Raw genomic sequence first — 21,818 nt, forward strand, 5'->3', positions numbered from 1 at the left:
CTTCCAACGGAGAAACCATGCTCAGGACATGGACCTGCTAAGGTCTAGTGACCCCTGTCCTCCTCCCCAAGAGTTGCCCCCTCGGCAAAGGCCTTCTGTCTCTCTGGGACCATGAGTAGGAGTGCCCTGATCCATTCGGTTTCTAAGATCACGTTTGCCAGAGGTCAAAACGGGCATCTTGAGCCTTCCAAGGGAAGTTCGACCCACAGGTTAGCAGATCGGTCACTGATGCTCCACACAGGTGAGGGGAACCACCCATCCGTTTTGGAAAGTGGGCTGGAAAATTCGGACTTGAGTCTCAGAAGAGCCAACAGCCGCAGCAGAAGCCAACACTGAAAAGCTCCCGAGGAGAAGAAAGCCACAGAGGCCACCAGGAAATAAATGCATGGGGTGGTGACAAGAACCTGAAAGGGACTTGGCCCAGGTATTTGGCCTCACCTGCTTGAAGCAGCCAACACCGACATGACCGGGCTCTGTTCTGCTCAGGCTCTGAGCTGTGCTGTGGTGTCCCTCACTTCCTGTCTGAGCATCCCAGCAGCTGCAGCTCATGATCCCTAGGGGCACTCACAGGGTGCAGCAAAGAATCACTGGGGACAGAGGCTCTATGGAAATCCTAGTGCAGAAACCATCCTCCTGTAAGTCCCTTGGCCCACATTTCTCAGATGGTTTAACTCCCTCCCTGCTAGGTCCTGTTGCTAGGCAGCTCCTAGCATCCCTGGCCATCTCAGATTCAGAAGATGTTTTTACACAGCTTTCTCCTTCCTGGCGTCTCTCCGTGCCCCTCCATTTCCCACAGGGTCACCCCTAAGTTGATGTCCTGCACACAAACCCTCCCTCTCTGTCTGCTTTGGAAGGAGCGCAGCCTAGTGCATGCTCTCTCATGCTGGTGATTCAGTCAGTGTCCCTCCTGCAAAAGTGCGTCCAGCTGCAGTTGGTGGCCATGTGTTGCCACTGGCTACCTCAGAGGGGTGGCCTGAGTACCTCTCACAGGAGACAGGCAGACACAGAAGAATGTGTTTGTGAGTTTCTGTCTCAGAATCATGTGTTCTGGGATCTGACCCACTTTGTGATGGTTGACCTGGATGGTCGCCTTGATTAGAGATGTTCAGGGTGTTGTCAACTCACACCTTGAGGTGGATCTGAGCACAGATGGTGTTTCCAGAGACAATGAGCTCATTAGGGCTCCGAGTTACTCAATGATCCAACCCATCAATGGGTACAAAAATCTGTTGTTCTGTCACAAGGGGACTGGAACTATGGGAGACAGGGACTGTTGGAGGAAGTGTCACTGGGAGTGTGTCCTAGAAGGCTATACCATGCCTTGGCCCACTTTGTTTCCTGTCTAGGACGATGAGCTAATCTGCTTGGCCCTGCCCTTCCCAGCATGATGAAACCATGAACTAAAATAAGTCCATTCCTCCCCTCAGCTGTTTTACTGGGGTATTGTAGGAGCAAAATACCCCATGGGGCTGGATACGTGGCAAAATGGTCAAGAATACTTGCTGTTCTCCCAGAGGGCCCAGGGTTAGGGAACATCTAACCCATACCTCTGCCACCCTAACTCAGACAACTGAGCTGCTCCTGGCTCTTGGCCATCTATGTACATACTGATGACAACCTCATTCCAAGAACTCCGTGTAGCCCAGAAGGTCTGGATACCATCCAAGAAGCTGCCCCTAACCCCAAGCTGCAGACTCAGCAACCTCAGTCTCACTTTCTGTCCCCATGTACTGTCCCTGTAGGACCCAAGGAGGATGGCCTCTACTGCTTCGCACATTTGTGACTTGAGGTGACTTTCTGCCCCCCCCCCCTGAACCTCAGTTTCTCCACAATATAAAGTGGAGAATATAAATATATAGCGTCTATTTTACAGAGATGTTCTGAGGGCTCAATGACAGTTATAGGAAGCTTTATGCTAAATTCTACATAATAGGTTCTGCTGAACGGCAGCTTAGAATCCTGTGCTGTGGGGAAATGGGCTGGCTGGCTGGTTTGCCCTAGCATGCACCAGTTTGGGGGCATTGCTTCTAATCCGTGGGAAGCCTTCTCTAGAGCAGGTGTCCAAGCCCTCGGGATCTGCACAAGCCTCCCACCCTCTAACCATGGAGAATGAAAGGCCTTGAGCTGGTCTGATGTTGCCCTGGAGAATAAATGAATTAAATGAGCAATATTATGGAGAGCTGCGGTGAGACCGCAGGGTGACCTTGCGGTTAGAGACCAGGGAAAGAGCAGGGTCAGCCGCTGGGAAGAGCTGCCCTTTGCATGGCCTAGCTGGCTCCATCCCTGGCCTCTGCAGCACTGACTCAGGGTGCTGTGGACACAGGAAATCCATTCCGGAAGTTTCCAGTGACACAGACATGGGACATGTCACAGTGACCAGGAAAGCAGGCACTTAGAGTACTGTGGGAACACTGCACCAGGCCATCTTGGAGTCTGCATTTCCAGAAGAGGAAATAAAAGATTTCTGGAGACTCACGTTCCAGGCAGAATTTGAGCCAGGTGGACCTGGCTTTCCACTGCAGGTTGCCCTCAAAGCCCAGGAGACTGACTGCCCTCAGTGCAGGAGTGTTGAGTACCAACACCCTAAACTACGGGGAGGAGGGAGAGTAAGGTGAGGTGGACTCCAGAGAGCTGTCAGGACAGATAACTGCAGTATGGGGGTCACATGGGTGACACCTTGGATTGGCAGACTCAAGCCTAGATGGAGAGGCATTTCTCCTGCCTCCACAGGACTCACTCCATATCTGTGAGAGATTTAAGAAAGCCAAGTCTCTTGACCTCTCTGAGACTCCATACACCACGTTAAAGTTTTATTTCTGAATGGGGAAGGGACCTCTTGCCCTCTGAGAGAGAATGTAGATAAACACTTGGTGGACAGAGGGTCTAGATCCTACACTCATTCCTCAAAACAGCTCACAGGCAGAGGGATCCAGGCTCTGAGCCCCAGCCCTAGCCATTACCGACTATACACCAGCCATTACAAACTATACACCAGCCATAACTGCAGGATCTGTTATGTACCAGGTGTAGACTTTAGGATCCGTCGGGAAAAGACCAGCAAGAATCTGATAGGTAGGAAGTTAAATTCTAGAACAGTGACCCCTGTGGTAAGCAAGTATGCAAGGGAATTCCCATGGCAGAAGTGTAGCCAGTTTGAGAGAAGACAGCAGAGTACGGAGGGGGGAGGACAGGTGCAGAGGGGTGAGGTCAGGTGCAGAGGGGGAGGACAGGTACAGAGGGGGGAGGACAGGTGCAGAGGGGGAGGACAGGTACAGAGGGGGGAGGACAGGTGCAGGAGGGAAGGACAGGTGCAGGAGGGGAGGACAAGTGCAGGAGGGGAGGATAGGTGCAGGGGGAGGCCATGTGCAGGAGGGGAGGACAGGTGCAGGAGGGGAGAACAGGTGCAGGAGGGAAGGACAGGTGCAGGAGGGGAGGAAAGGTGCAGGGGGAGCACAGGTGTAGGAGGGGAGGACAGGTACAGGGGGAGGACAGGTGCAGGAGGGGAGGACAGATGCAGAAGGGAAGGACAGGTGCAGAGGGGGAAGGACAGGTACAGGGGGAGGACAGGTGCAGGAGGGAAGGACAGGTGCAGGAGGGGAGGACAGGTGCAGGGGGAGCACAGGTGCGGGAGGGAAGGACAGGTGCAGGAGGGGAGGACAGGTGCAGGGGGAGGACAGGTGCAGGAGGGGAGGACAGGAACAGGGGGAACACAGGTGCAGGAGGGAGAAGACAGGTGCAGGAGGGGAGGACAGGTGCAGGGGGAGGACAGGTGCAGGAGGGAAGGACAGGTGCAGGAGGGGAGCACAGGTGCAGGGGGAGCACAGGTGCAGGAGGAAAGGACAGGTGCAGGAGGGGAGGACAGGTGCAGGAGGGAGAAGACAGGTGCAGGAGGGGAGGACAGGTGCAGAGGGGGGAGAACAGATACAAAAAGGGAAGTTCCTCTTCAGAGAAGTTGTTATTGGTAGGATGCACATGCTCTGGGGGTACCCCCACATTCTTGTGCAGAACTAGGTGGAAAAAACAAAAACAGAGAATAATGGGGGGACATACAGATATTGGGGAAGTATGAGGGAGTTGGAAGGGTTATTTTGAGTTAAATACAATCAAGACACATTATATATACATGTATGGAATTTCAAAGAATAAATAAAAATACCCTCTTTTTACAACTCAGTAAATGTGCATTGGAGTTTTGACTGAGTATATGTCTGTGCAAGGGTGTCAGGTCCCCTAGAACTAGAGTTACAGACAGTTGTGATCTGTCAGATGGGTGATGGCAATTAATCCTGGGTCCTCTGGGAGAGCAGCCAGTGCTCTTAACCTCTGAGCAATCTCTCCAGCCCCATAAAAAATATTATTAGGATGCCCTAATGTTGTCTCATGTGGCTTAATAAGTGGACACTCTCCCAGGAGACTACTCCAGCAGTGGTCACATCCACACTAATTCTCCAAACATGGGAATATATCCTTTGAGGAAAGGCTTTTGTGGGAAAAAAAATAATCAAGTTAAAATAAAGACCTGCTGTGACTGTGTCCTTAAAATTGGGGAAACTGGGGCACAGGCAGGCACACAGTAGGCATCATATGCAGAAAAGAGTCCTGCTGCCACAATCCAAGAAGGTACCAGACACCAGAAGGCCTGGACCAGAGCCTTCCAGCATCTCTGGGGCCTCGGGCCCTGCCACACAGTGGTATTACACATCCGGCTTCCAGGATGATGTAGCTTGCATTCCTGTGTTCTTGGCACTTAGTTCAGTCAGCCCAGCTCTCTCGCATACATCCTGCGATCTGAACGTTAAAAGCAGGGTTCCTAGGACCCCAGTGGCTCTTGGGGGTGCTGCTCTGCTGTGTAACCATCAGAAGATACCACAAGCATCACCCCTGAAGTCAGCAAATGAAGCAACAGGGTGAGCTAAGAAGAGAGGACTGGAGCCAGGAGCCTTTATTCTGAAAATTAGAAGCCTGTTCTGTTCCAATACTGGCTGGCATTCCTGGATGGGTTCCTGGGCTGCTGGCTGGGGACCATGAGGTCACATCCTGACAAGCAGGTGCATGGTCTGGACAGAGACAGTGGCAGAACAGTCCCGGGGTGAAGAACAACCAGGCGCCTCCCCCAGGGACTGAGGTTTCCTCTGCGAGGTAATCAGGAAAGCTGCCAGCTTGGGTGGTGAGGGGGGGAAAAAAGAGAGCCAGAAAGTCTGAGAGGAAATAGGGTCTGGGAATGGGAACTCCTCGGAGGTTCTTCTAGGCAGGGGAGGCCCAACTGGGGCTGTCTGTTCCCAGGGGACAGTGGCACTAAGGCACTGAGCTGTGTGACTCTATGTCAAAATGATAGTTCGTGATGTCTGGTCTATACGGAATAGAAAAAAAGCAACAAGGGACACAGACTGGTAGAGAGAGGCGTCCAGGCCTCAGCAAGGGTGGAGAAGGCCTCACGGGAGCAGTGAGCAGGTTTCATACAAAGCAGGGAGCCGTGGGCCATCAGAGCAGAAGTGCAAACGGGTGGAAAATGACACATGTACCCCTTCTTGGTTTTCTGACTGTTCCCCAAACTCCTTTTGAATGTTACTAAAGAGGCAGTGACATTGCTCAGCAGGCGAAGGCACTTGTCTTGAAAGCTTGATAACCTGGGTTCAACCCCCGCCCCGCCCCCACCCCCACCCCCACCCTCACCCCCACCCCCAGCGCTGCGGTAAAAGAGAGCTGACTCCTAAAAAGAATTTAAAAATATAAGATTTTTTTTTGAATAAGTTAATGACTTAGTTAGGGTTTCCATGGCTGTGATGAACATCATGACCAAGGCAACTTACACTTCCAGGTGACAGTCTATCCCTGAGGGAAGTCAGGGCAGGGACTCAAGCAGGGCAGGGACCTGGAGGCAGAGCTGAGGCAGAGGCCATGGAGGGCTGCTGCTTACTGGCTTGCTCCTCATGGCTTGCTCAGCAAACTTTCTATAAGAACCCAAACTCCAGGCATGGTCCCACCCACAATGGACTGGGCCCTGCTCCATCAATCACTGATTAAGAAAAGGCTTACAAGAATAAAATATTATGCCCACTATACAAAAAGAAGGGTGTTTATGAAAATGAACCATACATAGAGCTCTTACCACCAAACACATCAGGATCTGACCACTTGCTTCCAGGCCAGGACCCCTGTGGCAGAAGAGAATCAGCTTCCCCAAGTTGTCCTCTGACCTTCGCATGAGTGCCACTTCATGCTTGCACACCGTTACATAAATAGGATTTAATAAAACATTTTAACGTCACAATCAAGCTCAGAGGGAAATCTTTGTGAAGCAGAACTTTCTCTGATAAAAGACCTGCAGTTCTCAGTAAAGAACTCTCATCCACGTTGAAACAAGTAGGCCAATTTATAAGTGGGACAATGATTTAAACAGATATCACTCATACACACTCTCACATACATGCACAGGCGCACACATACATACAGATACATTCACACATACTCACATACACATACATACACAGAAAGAGAGAGATACACTCACACACATACACTCACATACATGTGCACACACCTACTCTCACACACTCATGAACACATACATACATGCACACACAGATATGTACTCACACATACACACACATATGCACACACACACACTCACACACATATATAGTTATAGGAAGCAGAGAGTTTCTATCCCAGGCCCAGGAGCTAACACCATGAGAGGTAGTTACAGCCCCGAGCAAGGGTGTTGGGGACCTTTCTTATTGACCTTCTTCATCTCCCTGCATAAGCTTCTTGAGTTCAGATTTCACACCCAACCCTTGAAGGATGGTAATATTCTCCTAGCGTCTGTCACATTTGGGGTATACACAGACGACTGGAATTTCCCAGTTGAGAGAGAACCATAAGCCATTAAGAGAGATGGACACAAGCTGGGCGTGGTGGCACACGCCTTTAATCTCAGCACTGGGGAGGCAGAGGCAGGCGGATTTCTGAGTTCGAGGCCAGCCTGGTCTACAAAGTGAGTTCCAGGACAGCCAGGGCTCCTCAGAGAAACCCTATCTCGAAAAACCAAAGAGAGAGAGAGAGAGAGAGAGAGAGAGAGACCCCAGGGGCCCTCCTCAGACTGTGGCACCAAGTGGACCCTGATGTCCTGCTTTAGAGGCAACGTGGTACCCAGTGCCACACCTGAGCTCCTCAGATCTCTTAACATTCGCAGTAGCATAGGCTCTGAGCAGAGCTTCTAGGACCCCCGTCTGGGTCACCCAACTCCACCCTTGGCAGCAAGCACTGGGTCACTGTGGAAACCCCAGAGACACAATAGTGCCTCTCTGCATTCTGCGGGCTCCGAATGGAAGGGACCGGCTGGTGATTCAATCAGAACAACCATCCAACACTTCCCTCTGCCAGGCGCCATAGCATGCCGTCACTCACTCTTGCTTCCATTTTGGTGCTCAGAATGTCCCTCAATAAACCCCAGAATGAAAAGGTGGCTCCAGGGGAAGGAGGAGGTCACCTTTTCTTTTTTCCTGAGTCATTCTGGTCTGGGAAGAGTGCCTAGCCTGGAGCCCGGAAGTGGCTGTTACCACCCACCTGTCTGGGCAGCTTGGGGGGCCCTGGCTATTTCTGGCATCAGATAGCCTTGGATCTGTTCCCACTTCAGCCCCCTCGGCTTCTGACGGGACCTGGAGGAAGGTAGTGTCTATTTATGGGGCAGGACCTACAGGCTGTGCTTGCTCAGTGTTACCCTAACTTTGGGACCCAGGGTGCCCCTCCCCCACCCTCTCAGAACTTCCGCCTTCGTGACCCACTGATAAACACTGGAACTGATCCAGCCAGGAGGACAGGATGGGTGGCCTTAAGCAGTATTCCAGAGCCCCAGGCAACCCTCTTGGCAACCTGGGTTTCATTTCTGAGGTACTTTCCCACATTCCATGCTCTTTCAGGGGATCTCCCAGACCCCCTGTGCCCACACAAGGGTCCAGCGTGGCTCCATGCCTTCTCCACGCCCTCTACCTCTTCTCTTCCACATAGCTGCTGAAGTGATTTTTTTGTTGTTGTTTTCTTTTTTCTGAGACAGGATCTCATGTAGTCCAGGCTGGTCTTGAACTTCCTACATAGTCAAGGAAAACATTGAACTTCAGCAGCTATGGGGTTGGCATGGGGGTGGGGTGGGGTAGAAAATGGAAGCAACATAGGGGCCATGAGAAACAAGCAAGGTTTGCGAGGACACCCCAGGCAAGGGCAGCTGAGCCCTGGCACTTGGTGGTTGTGGAGCGATGGACGCAGGTTGTTGACCACTGTGAGCCTCAGCTTCCTCAATAGGGCATGCATGACAACTCCCACCTGAGAGCTGTTCCCATAGAAGCAACACCTTCAACCTGGAAGGACCTGGCTGGACCAGATTGCTCCCCACTTAGGACTGGACAATGAGGGTACCTTGTCGGGGGCTGGGGCGGGGGCTGGAGGGTCCTGTGGCTGCCTCGGGATGCCTGTGGCTGAGCTACCCATCCAGGGAGCTGCTGTAGGCACACTCAAAGAGCCTTTGAAGGTGAAGTGAGGGAAATTGCTCAGCCATGAAGGGCATCTGGCTTCCTGAGCTCCCACCCCAACCCCCACCCTCCTGGCCTATGGGTCCCCTGACGTCACCTTTCTGACAGAGGAATGCGGCCAGAATGTTGTGCATTTAGAATGCTTCTCTCCCAGGGAGGCCCAGGCCTTGAGTTGGGGCTAAATCAGGATCTGCCTGAAATGGAAAGAACAGTGGGAAACAGGTAGCCCCTTGAAGTCCTACCAAGTCCGAGAAAGTACAATGAGGAAAGAGATACATTGTCAGAGGCAGGCAGAGCACTAGATCAGCATGGCTGGGGTCCTGCTCCATCTCAATACCACCAGTGAGCTAGGCTGAGTTGGACAGATTATTCACCCTCTCCAGTTAGGAATAAGGTCAGTGCATCTACTGTGGGAGCCACTTCAGATAGCCACAAAGTTCTTATGTAAAGCTGTTGATGGAGAGGAAACAGTATCACCTTGGTTAAAGTCTCCTTTCAGAGTCAGCAGGCTCTTTACCTACCCGTGAATGCGGGATAAAAGACATAAAAAAAAAAAACACTTCAGTTGCTGGTAGGTGCCACAAGCTGGCAGCTCCTTCCACCATTAAGCACAGAGCTGACCTATCTATAAACCTGCCTGAGTGCCAAAAGAGTGAAGAGATTTGAGCTAAGTCTGCCAGGTCTCACAGAGCATAGTTAAACCGAGGTCAGAAGGAGCAAGCAGCTTCCGAGTGGTGGGACCCCACCATGGAACAGACTTGAAAAGGTTAGAACCTGATAGATACTAAGATGTGGGTGAACTTTGTATGAAGCTAGGCACGATGGCTCCCACGATGGATGTTTTCATATGCAGGATAGGTGACTCTGCAGAGACAAAAGCTGAGTGATAGACAGAGCCCTTGACAGGCAGTAAAGTGGGGTGAGTGGTTAATGAGCACCGGCTCCTTTGTGGCTGGTGGAGTGTTCGGAAGCTAGTCAGAAGTGACGGTGCCCACTGCTGTGAACGCCACAGAATTCGACAGAAAGACAGTTTGCTGTCTCTTGAATTTCTCTTTTCTCAGTGGAGGCAATGGACGGTGCTTTCAACTTCTGCCAAAATTGAGATTTGACGCAGTGAGGTTGGTCCCTGCCTCCTGGCTGGGTGTGTTGCTATTCTATGGCTCCCACAGGGACTTGGGGTCCCCAGTCCCTTCCGGTTATCAGTGGCCACCCTGGGCTGAGGTCAAGGCCTGTGTTGGTATTGTCTGCCACCAGCCACATGCCTGCCACTCTGCTGGTGGCCTGCTATCAACCCCCTTATCTAATCTCACAGCCTGCAGAGCTGATTATAACACTATGGAAGGACTGGCTCCTGGAGTTCTGTATACTAAATTACCAATGACAAGTGACAAGGAGGCAGGAGGACCCGGATTATGACAAGTCCTGGTACTAAAGAGGGCACAGACAGGCCCAGCCCAGAATGGTAGGGACATTGCGTTGGGAGAGAATGGGTTAGTGAGGGAGTGAAGTGGGAGGGGGATAGTGAATGCTGGGAGCAAGAGAAGCAGGGGATTTAGAGCCCAGGACACCTGGGCAGTGAAGAAGCCAGCTGGCACACAGGCAGGACCGGTGGCTGTGCATAGATCACAGAGGACTCCTGACTGCACACCACACCGGTGGTCAGGAGGATAAAGTCTGAATTTGGGACAGGAGGGAAAAGAGGCAGGAAGTGTTCTAAGTCCCTTCAGATATCCACATGTCAAACATTCCAGCCAACCACCCCTGCTTCCTCTGTTATAGGTCCCTCGAGCCATTGGAGAAGTCCCCAAAGGTCCCTTTTAAGCTGCGCTCCACTACTAACTTGAGGGGTTCCTCTTCCTGAGCCTCAATCTCAGATAAAGAGGATGGGAGACTGAGAGGGCCTGGGGAGGACTCTGGCCACGGTGGTCAGACAGCTGGGCGAAGATCCCAAGTATGAGGGAAGAGATGGCATGAGGACCCAGGCAGATCAGCTCCCTGGTACTTCCAAGCAGCATCAGGCTTAGGTCAGCGGGATGCTGGGAACCGGCTCTCTATACCCCTGAGTAGCCCTTCCCAGCTTGGAAAGGCCCCGGCCAGTGCACTGGCCTCAGGAAGTGAGTAACTGCCTCTCCCTGCCTGCTGGCAGCAGCACAAGCCGGACGGAGCTGGGAAGTGCAGCAGCTGCCTGGTATTGAGGAGGCCTTGCTAGTGATGGGTCTACCATCCTCAGAGGGGCATGCCTGCATCCTCCTCCCAGAGAAGCAGAAGAGGTAGACAGAGGACAGATAGATCTTCAACACCTGTCCTCTCTTACCCCTGCACCAAGAATTGCTAGAACCTCACTTGTTTCGAGTTTATTCATTTACAATCCATTCCTAAGCCTGGGCAAGGGGCCCACATATCATCTTCCCAGTGTTAAGGCAGAGGGCCTGGGCAAGGAGCCCAGTGTATCTGTTGGGTGCACAGGAATCCCTAACTATGAGGCATAACTGCTTCAGGGGCAAGAACAGACTTGTGTACACATCTCAGTCTTTAAGTATAAAAGGAACAGAGGTCAGAGGTGGGGTGTACCTTCCAAACTTTGGCAATTTCACCCCTTCTCCCTGGTGTCACCCATCAGTACCTCAGGTGTAAGTATAACTTACCTCCCTGGAGGATTCGTCCAGATCTCAAATAGAAGTGGGGGTACTTGACTCAAGGGGCTCAAAGTGAGTCTGAGGTTGGGGGTGCCCTAACCTGACCTATGCTTTCTATCCTCACCAGAACCTGCGTTAGACTCTGAGAGAAGATGCACTTCCTGTAACATCAATGGCCAGAGACCCTGTCTCAGGCCTCCTGCTCAGGTGCCTGCCCAGCACTGGACACCCACTTATGCTAAGTACAGCTCATACTAAGTACAGAGATAGAAGAGAGAAGATCTGTTCTTGGGTGTCTTTAGTTCCAGGGCAGAACACAGTACAGAGCTGGAGGAATGCTCCGGGCCGAGAAGGGAAAAACAGGTGAACTTGGCCTCCATGTCACGTACTACGTATCAGGTCCCTCACTCAAAAAACATGGCTGATGGAGGAGGGGGTGTCATGGTATGGAAAACAGCAAAGGGTTGAAGGCTACGGCTCAATGGGTGGTAGAACCCTTGCCTATTGTGCATAAGGTCTTGGGGTCAAACTCTGAGAAAGGAAGAGAAGGACTAAGCAACAGAAAGGGGAGAGCCAGTGAACAACTGGGCACAACGCTCGCCAAACAAGATCCAGATTTGAGCCTCATCACGGCATTTCATTAAATCAGCACTAAAACCAGAAGAAATAGAAGAAATTCACAGTGTAAGACAGCATGTGTAACATGATGGACGTATAATATCATGCATGTTGCTTAAGAAGCCAGTTATAACACACACACACCTAAATGCAAAGACACACACACTATGGTCCCCCACAGTCTCATGTGTTTGACTGCTTGGTCTGAGGGGGTGGCACTATTAGGAGGTGTGACCATACTAGAGGAGGTGTGGCTTTGTTAGGGAAAGTGTGTCACTGTGGAGGCGGGGCTTTGAGGTCTTAAATGTTCAAGCTATGCCAAGCATGGAGCACATCCGATCCCTTTCTGGTGCCTTCAGATGAAGATGTAGAACTCTCAGCTCCTCCTGCACCATGCCTGTCTGGATGCTGCCATGCTTCCCACCATGATGATAATGGACTGAACCTCTGAAACTGTAAGCCAGCCCAGTGAAATGTTTGGGTTTTTTGTTTTTGTTTTTGTTTCTAATAAAAGTTTCCATGGTCATGGTGTCTCTTCACAGAAATGGGAACCCTAACTAAGCCATTGAAATTTTTTTCAATTTTTATCTTATGGTAGAGCTCAAACAATAGAGAACTACACACATTATGTCTACTCTCAGGTTTTGAGTGAGTAGGTGTGTGCATGCAGGTAGGCCTGAGGTCAATCATCACTGCTATTTTCTGAAAGGCAGAGTCCATCTTTTCTTTTTTTCAGACAAGTTTTCTCACTGGCCTGGAACTCACCAAGTAGGTTAGCCTGGCTAGTCTTGGAGCCCCGGGGACCCCCACCTTTCCCCTCCTTTCCAGTGCAGGGATTAAAACACAGGCCATGACAACAGCATCCATCTCTTTCACACGCATCCTGGGTACCAAGCTCTGGTCCTTAAGCTTGTGAGACAAGTGCTTTACCCACTGAGCTGTCTCCCAGCCTCTCTCAGCCTTCATTTCCTCATCCAGCTTCCTTCACTGCTGTGTAAAGATAGTGGAATAGTGTAATCACATGCTTAAAGAAGGCCTGGTCCGGAGAGTGCCCATCTCCATGAACAAGGACCAACTCTGTGTCCCATAATGCCCCTTCAGGGTTGGGCAGGAGATCCCTGTTGAGTATCCAGGCCCAGAGAACCAACTGTGGGGGTTGCTGAATGTGTTACAAGGTGGCAATCAGACAAATTGATAGCTTAAACCCTAAGATCCAAAGTCAGGACCGACCTTTGCATTCCGACACAGATGTGTGGGTCTGATGCAACTTGCCACAAATTAGAATCACCAGAGTCGAGAACCTCAGTGGAGAGTTGGTCCCAATTGCCTTAATTAATGTGGGAAGAAACTCCCCCCAAATGGGTAGCAACTACTGGGCAGTCCAGATTAAAAGAGGAGTGTAGGGGGACATGGGCAGAGAAGACCCTCTTCTTGATTGGCCTCCCTCGTGCCTCTGGGATAATTTACCCTGTTGCTGCTGATTCCTTCAATGATATCAGACCCAGAATAGAATTTCCAGGCTTCCATAGTAGACTGAGTCCAGAGGCTCTTCAAGAACCATCTGGGTTTTCAGTACCAGATTGGAACTGCTAAGGTGCCCGGTCTTAAGGAGCAAAAACTACTCAGTTCTCAGGCTCTCAAGTGTGTGAGAGAGCTGTTCTTACTATTTCAACATAAGCTGATTTAATAAATTCTTTCAATACATGTACATATGTAGATAGACAGCTAAGTAGAAGATATGTGTACATATATGTAGATATGTAGATGGACAGACAGGTAGAAGAGATGGATAGATAGATAGATAGATAGATAGATAGATAGATAGATAGATAGATAGATAGATAGATAGATATCCAGTCACAGCTTTCTGGTCAAAACCAACCATTGATTTCTGGACAAAATCACAGGCCAGTTCTTGAAGCTTTGGGGACGTCTTTCTTTCCCACCAACACAGAGAATGTTCTGGAACATTGCAGCAGAGAGGTGGACGTTCACAAATGTATTGGTATCCTGCTCTATGCGGTTCTGTTTTACTTGGCCTCTCCTTCACACAGTTAGGTTGGGTGGGGGGACTCTTCCCTTCTTCATTCCAGTTATGGGGTGCCCACTTGGCATGGGTGATAAATAGCAGTAAAAGATGGGGCTCCCTGCTTGTGGATCTTAGCCCACCAAGAAAAACCCCATGGCTGGTGCAGGAGATGCAGGAGTTGGTGGACACACACGGGACATGGTACCTGGACAAACATATTGGATGTCCCCAAACAGCCTTCCAGAAACCAGGGACTACCATCCAGGGCAGAGATCACAGCCAGTGCAAAAGCCCACAGTTGGATGTGATCCTGACACACTTGGGAGCTGAGAGGGCATCTTGGGGCTAAGGCACAGAGGACTGAGGTGGCTGGAAACTGTACTAGAGGAGAGTGGGGCACAGGGGAACCTTTGTATGTTGTGTGAAGGACCCCAGCTAGGTGAGGAGGCTACAGGAGTGTCACAGGAACACCTGGCCCCCTCCATTGCCCTCTCTGAATATAGTGGAGGGCTGAAGGCTGGAGCCCTGCCCAGACTGAGCTTCCCTCTGCAGCCCCCGCACAAGCACACACAGTGCAGAGGACGTCAGAGGCAGCCACCTCAGAGAGCTTTCAGAAAGAGCTGAGCCAGATTTGCTCAGAGCAAAAGCAAGGCGAGAAAAGCAGACAAAGCCAGAGAGGACCAGTTACCAGCTCGTAAGGAGGAGCGCTTTGAAATGACTGCACAGCCTGCTCTGCCCTCAGGGACTGGCCGGACGTACGCCCATCCCTCCTTTTCTGCTGCCTATGAATGCCTGAGATGAACAGGTGGCTAGATGAACCAGTGGGTGTAAGAGAGAAAGGAGAGGGTGACAGTGGAGAAAGGAGAGAGGAGAGAGAAGTGGGGAGGAAGGAGGGAGAGGAGGAGGAAGAGAGGAAGGAGGCAGGGAGTGGCATAAAGACATAGGTGGCTAGCTGGAGGAACAGTTCATTATTAGTGTCAATAAACAGGGGTGTGGGTGTCTATAAGTTTTCTAGATTCGTCTGACAGCTGGACACAACAACATAACTCCAGGTGACTTACAAGAGAAGACTTCTTCCAGTGCCACACTAGCGTTCACGACAGCAAGTCAGACCAGTAGGGGCAGCTTCTGTCGGGGTGACAGATGGGGCTAGCTAACCTGGGAATTATCAACTCTGATGTTCTCGTGGTATAGGACTCTTCCGAGCTGCTGAGGATCTGGCTTCGAGGTGAAAAGGTCAAGTGCTTCCCATCAGAAAACCCAGCAAGAAAAGAGTTTGGAACGTGAACGGAGTCTGTCACTCCAGACCAACCAGCACTCTACAGAATGAGGGCAAGATAGTGGGGCTTTGGGGGAGGGGGGGCATTGTTCTTGGTTTTGAGTCTGCTTCCCAATATGGAGAGCTAAGCAGACCTCTGACTCTAGACCCTGCAGCCTTGGTTTCTGTGAATCACCACTCAGCTTCTGTCTGCTCTGCAAAGCTCATGAAGGACCCTTCCCTTGTGACCCTTCAGGGCTGTGGTGGTTTCCCCTGCACGAGTGGGTAGGCACACAGCATCATCTTAGCCAGATCACAGGCTCACTCACCCAAGTGGACCAGAGGTCCCATGCCTCGGAAGCTCCCTGTGGTCAGACAGGCCAGAGGTGCAGATGGGGCAATGGGACACTCAGGTCACAAGAGCTTTGACTCATTTCAGTCAGTCTGAAGCCAAGACAGGGTTGGATTCACGACCTCTGCCGCTGCCCCATCCCTATTTGGTCAGGGACAGGGGGACAGCTGCTGGAGCTCTGTCTGTGTGCATTCCTGGAACCCTAGGCTCTCTCTGGACTGGTCTCTGATCTTCCCTGCATCCTCCTCTCATCTGGAGAGGAAAGCGCAATGGGTCTTTAGCAGATCTTCAAAGAAAATGAAAAAAGACAGAGCTTAGAAGGAGAGGAAGAAACTGCTTCTAAATTCCCCAGAGGAAGTCCCGTATCTGGCAGGGGCCAGCACACAGCTCACTCAAGGACTTGGCCAGCAGTGTGTCCCTTGTCTGAGTTGTATCCTAGTTTCTGCCTCAGCACCCCTGGGAGTTGTGCACGGCCAAAGCAAAATAAAAAACACGTTCAGAAACCCTCCATCCCAACTGGCTGCCTTCTATTTACATCCTCTGTAAATGCCCACTGTTTGCACCTAAAACTCAGGAGCAAAACAATCACTTCAGGAGACCCTGTCACGGTAAACAGTGTTGTGTTAAACACAGGCATTCACGTGGTCTCCGTGGCTGTTCGAGCTGCAGGGGAAACATTTACCAGCCTAGGCTCCGGGACCCGACCATGGTCTGCACCCACGGGGGACAACCTGTGGCCATCCTGATTTGGCCTCCGCAGCTAGGAGGTCCAAAAGCACCACCGCTAAGAACTGCTGCTGATCCCGGAGGGAGCCTGGAGCTGATCTGGACTAGAGGTGGAGGGGGGAGGTGCCCAGGAGAGTGATGACATCACCGGCCAGCCCTTGAAAGATGAGCTGTTCCCCGTGCCACTCCAGCTTCGCTCCTCAGGGGAGTGGATAGTAGGGCTGTTGGGAAGGCGTGTCAGGCAGCCGCTGAACCTGGACCGAGGGACTCCCTACAACACAGAACCGGCTCGCTTGAGAAAAGGTGAGTTTCCGGCATGGGCTCGTTAATGGAGAGCGCAACTATCCCAGCTGAAATTGAGTCTCGGGGAACTGGAGGAAGATTCCTTCCTCCCCTAGGTCTGAGAAATGAAGCGAGGAAGGATTACAGATGCTTACAGGCAGGGGGTTTGCCTTGCCTGTTCCAGCTCATCTTTTCCCTGTGAGCGACCAGTGGTTTGAGTTTTATAGGTTTCATGTAGACACCATGGGCTAAAGGAGTGAGCGCCAGGCAGCAGGACAGGTGTCCAGAGTCCGGCTTTTTATTCACTGAGCCACTGATGGTATTTTGTGACCCCCGGAGAGTCGCTGTCACGTCTCTAGGCCTTGTTTTCTCTGTCTGCAAAGTGTTTGGCGGAGATTAATACAGAAAGGAGACTTTGTCTGTTGCGCCTCATCTGGGCCAGTGGTGGCAGCTTTAATCCACAAATACTTAGTGTCCCCTGCCCTGTTCTTCCATCAAGGTAGTGCTTATGGGTGAGCTTGGTGTGTTGTCTTGGGTTCAAATCGCAGCTCCGCTTTTACCCCATGGGTAACATAGTTGGCGAAGATTTTATATCTCGGGACCAGGGCCACAAAGAAGACTCGGCGGCTCCTTTTAATGCAGACAGAAATGCGATCTCCCCACGGCGGCGCGGCGCGCCACGTGTGCAATTTGCGTTACCCAGGTTGCTGGTTGGTAGCTCCGTGGCCTCTGTGTTGGGTGCAGCAGTGATGCTCGCGGGTTAGGCAGGTTAGAATGCGCCTTCCTGAGTCACAGGCTGCCTGTGGCTCTCTCCAGCCCTCCACAGGAAGCAGGAGCTCTGCCGAGTGTGGGTGTGGTGCCATGCCAGACACAACTCCTGGCCCTTCTGTGTCAGAGAAGGGCTTGTAGAGAATCTGGTCCCCCGCTGTGCCCTAACAGCAGTGTGGGTGTTGGGAACACCCCCACAGTTGTGAGACTCGGGAGCGGAGTTTGCTGTTTTCCTCCGCTTGGATCGGGGCAGGGGCAGGCAGGAAAGGGGGGCTGGAGAAAATATTAAAAGTGGAAAAACTCCTGTGCTTGCCTGGCAGTGGACCCTAGGAGTCCATGACAGCTCTATCCTGAACTTGCGCACTGCCGCTTGATGTGTTAGGGGGGAAAGAAAAATCCCCTGTAATCACACCCTGCAAGGCCCCCAGCACAGATGGGGAAACTGAGTCTGGAGAAGGTCACAACTTCACCAAGTCCTTCTTACATTGCCAAGGGACTCCCATAACTTCATGGGAGGCGGGCTGTGTCACCTTTAAAAAAATGAAAAGATGGATTGACTGAGCCTGTGTAAGGATGCTGCTCCAAGCAAACGGGATCAAACCCAGAATAACTGGACCGTCTGACTTCTGCTAACACAGTGACTGGCTGGACAAGAATTTCAGGGTGTCTTAGAGTGACATTAGGGCTACCCTTCTCTGCTGCTCAGGTGTGGCCTGTAAGGGACCACATGGGTCGAGGGAGAGTCATATAGATTGCCAAGGGGGCTCGGCTTCCAGAATGAAGGTGGGACCCGCACCTCTATATCTCAATCATGGGATGGACAGTTGACTGCTTTAGAACTGGGCCCCATAGCCGCTATTTGCTGAATACATGAATAAAGGTTTGCTGAATGGACAGCTGCAGTGCTCACACTGAGAGCACTGAGAACACACGGCCTGATGTCAAGTTAAAGCAGCTGGTTTGGGAAGCTGACATTGTGAGCACCCCGTGACATGCTGGAGAAAGCGCATAAAGTCTATGATGATACACATAGGGTCAGGAGGGATGGGGTGGGTTAGATGAGAACCCTTTGAACTTTCCCCTTTCGTTTTCTGTGAACCTAGAGCTGTTCTCAGGGAAAGCTCGTGGATCAGGTGGGTCTGTGTTTTGCTTTAAGAAGTCAAAGGCCGTGGGTCAAGGCATAAGAACCCACTGACACCAGAGACTCTAGTGATCACTTGCAGCACGTGGTCCTTGGCCCAGGAATCCCCAACCATAAACAATTGCCTTGGTGTGCATGCTGGGGCCAGTGTGCATCTCAGGATCAGGAAGATGGTTGTTGCCCATGGTCTGGTCCATCACAGGAGGGCTCTAAGCCAGCGATCCTCTCCTCATGTGGTGGTAACCAGCTTCCCCAGAGCCACAGCATATGTACTGTTGTTATGAGCTGTATGAGTCAGCTCTCCTTGGCCGGAATGTCCTCGGCCCTTCACCTGCCCTCTGAGAAAGGGGTCACATGGTAAGCTTTCCTGATTTTCTGGGGAGCCTACACCCAAGACACACACCCAGAGCTGCATTCCACAGCAAACTGAACAATCCATCTCTCGATGATTCTGTCACCAAGGTGGGGTCTCTGAGACTCTGGAGGCCAAAAAAAAAAAAAAAAGTGGAACCCTAGAGACCCCACCACTTTGTCAGAGGTCACAGTGAGAGGGACAAGCGGGACATTGGGTCCAGACCTCAAGGGTGCCACGTACGGATCGAGAGACTCTGAGTCTCTGCTCACTTGCCTGTGATACGGACAAGTGTCCCCACTTCAGAGGAGCCCTGCACAGCTCCTTAGAGTACAGACTAGAGGGAACACCACTGAGAAGGAGATCCCCCCTCCTCTCTTCCTCTCCTCCCCTCCTATCTTCTCCCTTCCCCTTCTCCCCCTCCCCCTCCTTTTCTCCCTCTCCCCTCCTGTCTTCTCTTCTCCTCTCCCCTTCCCTCCTCTCTCCTTCTCTTCCCTCCCTTCCTCTCTTCCTCTCCCCTCCCTTTCTCCCCCTCCTCTCCCCTCCTCTCTTCTCCCCTCCCCTTCTTCCCCTCCCCTCCCTTCCCCTCCTCTCCCTTCCTCTCTTCTCCCCTCCCCTCTTCTCTCCCTCCCCTCTTCTCCTCTCCCCTCCCCTTCTCTCCCTCCCCTCCCCTCTTCTCTTCTCCTCTCCCCTCCTCTCTTCCTCCCCCCTCCTCTCCCCTTCCTCCTCTCTCCTCCTTTTCTCTCCTCTCTTCTTTTCACTGTTTTTCTGAAGGTAAGCTAGAATAGAATCCCTCCTCCCCCACCACCCTGCCTAGGGCAAGCCATTAGCTCTCAGAGCCTTGGCTCTTTCCACTATAAATAGCACCTGGATCAGAAACTACCTAAAAATTCAAATTGGAAACCCCCATGAGAGTCTGGAGCACTCAGGGACAGCCCTAGTCTCCCACAGCAGTGCCTCTGGAAGGCCAGTCACAAAGAAGGTGAGGAAGGAAAAGGTGCTGCAGCTACACAGTTGAAGAACAACCAGGGGACAGGGCTTCTGGCTCCTGCAGCACCCTACGGGAATTATAACATGCTAGTGAAGCATGGGACCTCGACACACCAAGATGTTAGCATGAGAGATGCATTTCCACTCTTCTGACTCGACTATCAATCAGTCTTGTGATGTATTCCATAAAGAAGCATTCATCTGTCTTTTTTTTTTTTTTTAAATGAGGGCCAGGGCTATACCTTATCTGGCAGAAGTAAAGTCCTGGATTTCTTTCCTAGCACCTCAAAAAATGAGGTGGTGTGGTGGTTGGCTGTTTTTCAACTTGACACAAACTAGCATTATCTGAAAAGAGGAAACTCAGTTGAGGAAATGCCTCCTGCGGGCAAGCCTGTGGGACATTGTCTTAATTGACAGGGAAGGACCCAGCCCCCTGCGGTCAGTGTCCTCTCTGGGCAAGCGGTCTTGGGTTGTATAAGAAAGCAAATGGAGCCAGCCAGGAGGAGCAAGGCAGTCGGCAGCTTTTTCTCCATGTTTCCTGCTGACAGTTCTTGCTTTGGCTTTCCGCCATGGACTGTGTTCCAGGATTTGTAAGCCAAATAAACCCTTCCCTCCCCAGGCTGCTTTCTCACAGCAACAGAAAGCAAGCTGAGATGGAGGGTAGCTCAGTGGATGTATAGAGGTAAGGACGAGTAACTGGAAGTGCCTGTGTGTCCTTCTGCTTGGTCATGGGCATCTGCCTGTGAAACCAGGAGGCATCTGAAAAGGGAAGGAAAGAGACAGCCTGGTGGGCTTCAGGGAGGAGGGTAACAGGGCCGGATCACACCAGGAGGGAGGCTAAGGGTCAAGGTACTTCCTTTTATACCCTTTGAAACTATCATGGGCCTGCAAGTCCCTTTGCAGAAACTTAAATGAAACCTTAGAAGCAAAGCAAATAGAAACAGAAAAAGAAGACAAGTCAGGTGGGGCCTCCTCGCACCTGGAACCCCCAAATCCAGAAAGCTGAGGCAGGAGGATTGCCCCAGGTATGAGACCAGTCTGGGTGACCTTCTGAAGTCTATACCAGCAGCCTGGGTTCACCTATATCTCAGTAGATATAAGGTCTGGAAAGGTGGAATGGGGAAATCACACACCCAGGCCTGCGTCAGGTCGCCAGCCCAGCAGAACAGCAGTGGGGGCAGGGTGAGGTCAGGGGTGGGGTTTGAGGGATCTTCAGAGTCTTGTTGGGACTGTGTACAAAAATGGAATGACTGAGCACATACTGTGTGGTGCTTGGCTTGGAACTGAGCCCTGGAGAGGGAGAAGTTTTGTTTTGCTTTGTTTTGTTTTGTTTTGTTTTGTTTTGTTTTGTTTTGTTTTGTAACCACCTCCACTAAATAGATTCGGATGTATGGGATCAGTTCCTTGAAACAGCCTCTGCTTACATGGACTAAGATTCTGAGGAGGGATTTGTCCTTCTGGGGTGGGGGTGGGGGAGGAAGAAACAACTTCCTAAGTATTCCAGCCAAATAGAAAATGCATTATAATCTAAATAATCTACTAAGCGGGGGGGGGGGGGGAGCACACTATCGAAAAGATGCTTATGACTAAATGCTCCCAATTAAAGTCTAAGCTATGGCCCTAAAGCTGGTTGGAACCTGAGAGAAAGAGAGAGAGAGATGCTTAATGAATGCTTGGAATGGTTCCTCAGAAAAGATAAACAGTTTGTAACTACCGGGGACTAAAATCTCATGTAACTTCTTCACCCAAAGGGGAAAATGTAAGAGAGAGTTGGGGAGGAAATGAGAAGTGTACTAGGGGTTTTCACCTTGTTCTTTTTAAGTGTGGGTTGTGTGTGCACCCATACACGTGTGGTGGGCATGAGTGTGTTGATGTGTCCTCGCCATGCACGCTCCTATGAGACCATAGGTCAAATCTTGGGTGTCTTCCCGCATTACCCTCGATATTTTCAGAGTCTCCTCCCTGAACTTGGGTCTGGCCAACTGGTAGACTGGCTTGCCATCGACACCGGGAGATCCTCCTGTGTCTATCTCCTCTGTATGTGGATCATAAGGACATACCAGGGTTGTATGTGATCGCGCACAGGTGTGTGTGTGTGTGTGTGTGTGTGTGTGTGTGTGTGTGCATGCGTGAACACTGAG

At 51.4% G+C, this 21,818-nt stretch overlaps 1 protein-coding gene across 1 annotated transcript in view; it reads left to right on the forward strand.

Moving 5' to 3' along the window:
• Positions 1–16,370: 16,370 nt before the first annotated feature.
• Bdkrb2 (bradykinin receptor, beta 2) overlaps positions 16,371–21,818 on the forward strand; it is a 32,073-nt gene continuing 26,625 nt past the window's right edge. Inside the window, exon 1 of the mRNA NM_009747.2 lies at positions 16,371–16,447. The gene's annotated coding sequence lies outside the window, so the exon portion shown is untranslated. The remainder of the gene's footprint in view (positions 16,448–21,818) is intronic.

This window comes from Mus musculus, chromosome 12 (assembly GCF_000001635.26).
Source record: "Mus musculus strain C57BL/6J chromosome 12, GRCm38.p6 C57BL/6J".
Taxonomy (NCBI): Eukaryota; Metazoa; Chordata; class Mammalia; order Rodentia; family Muridae; genus Mus; species Mus musculus.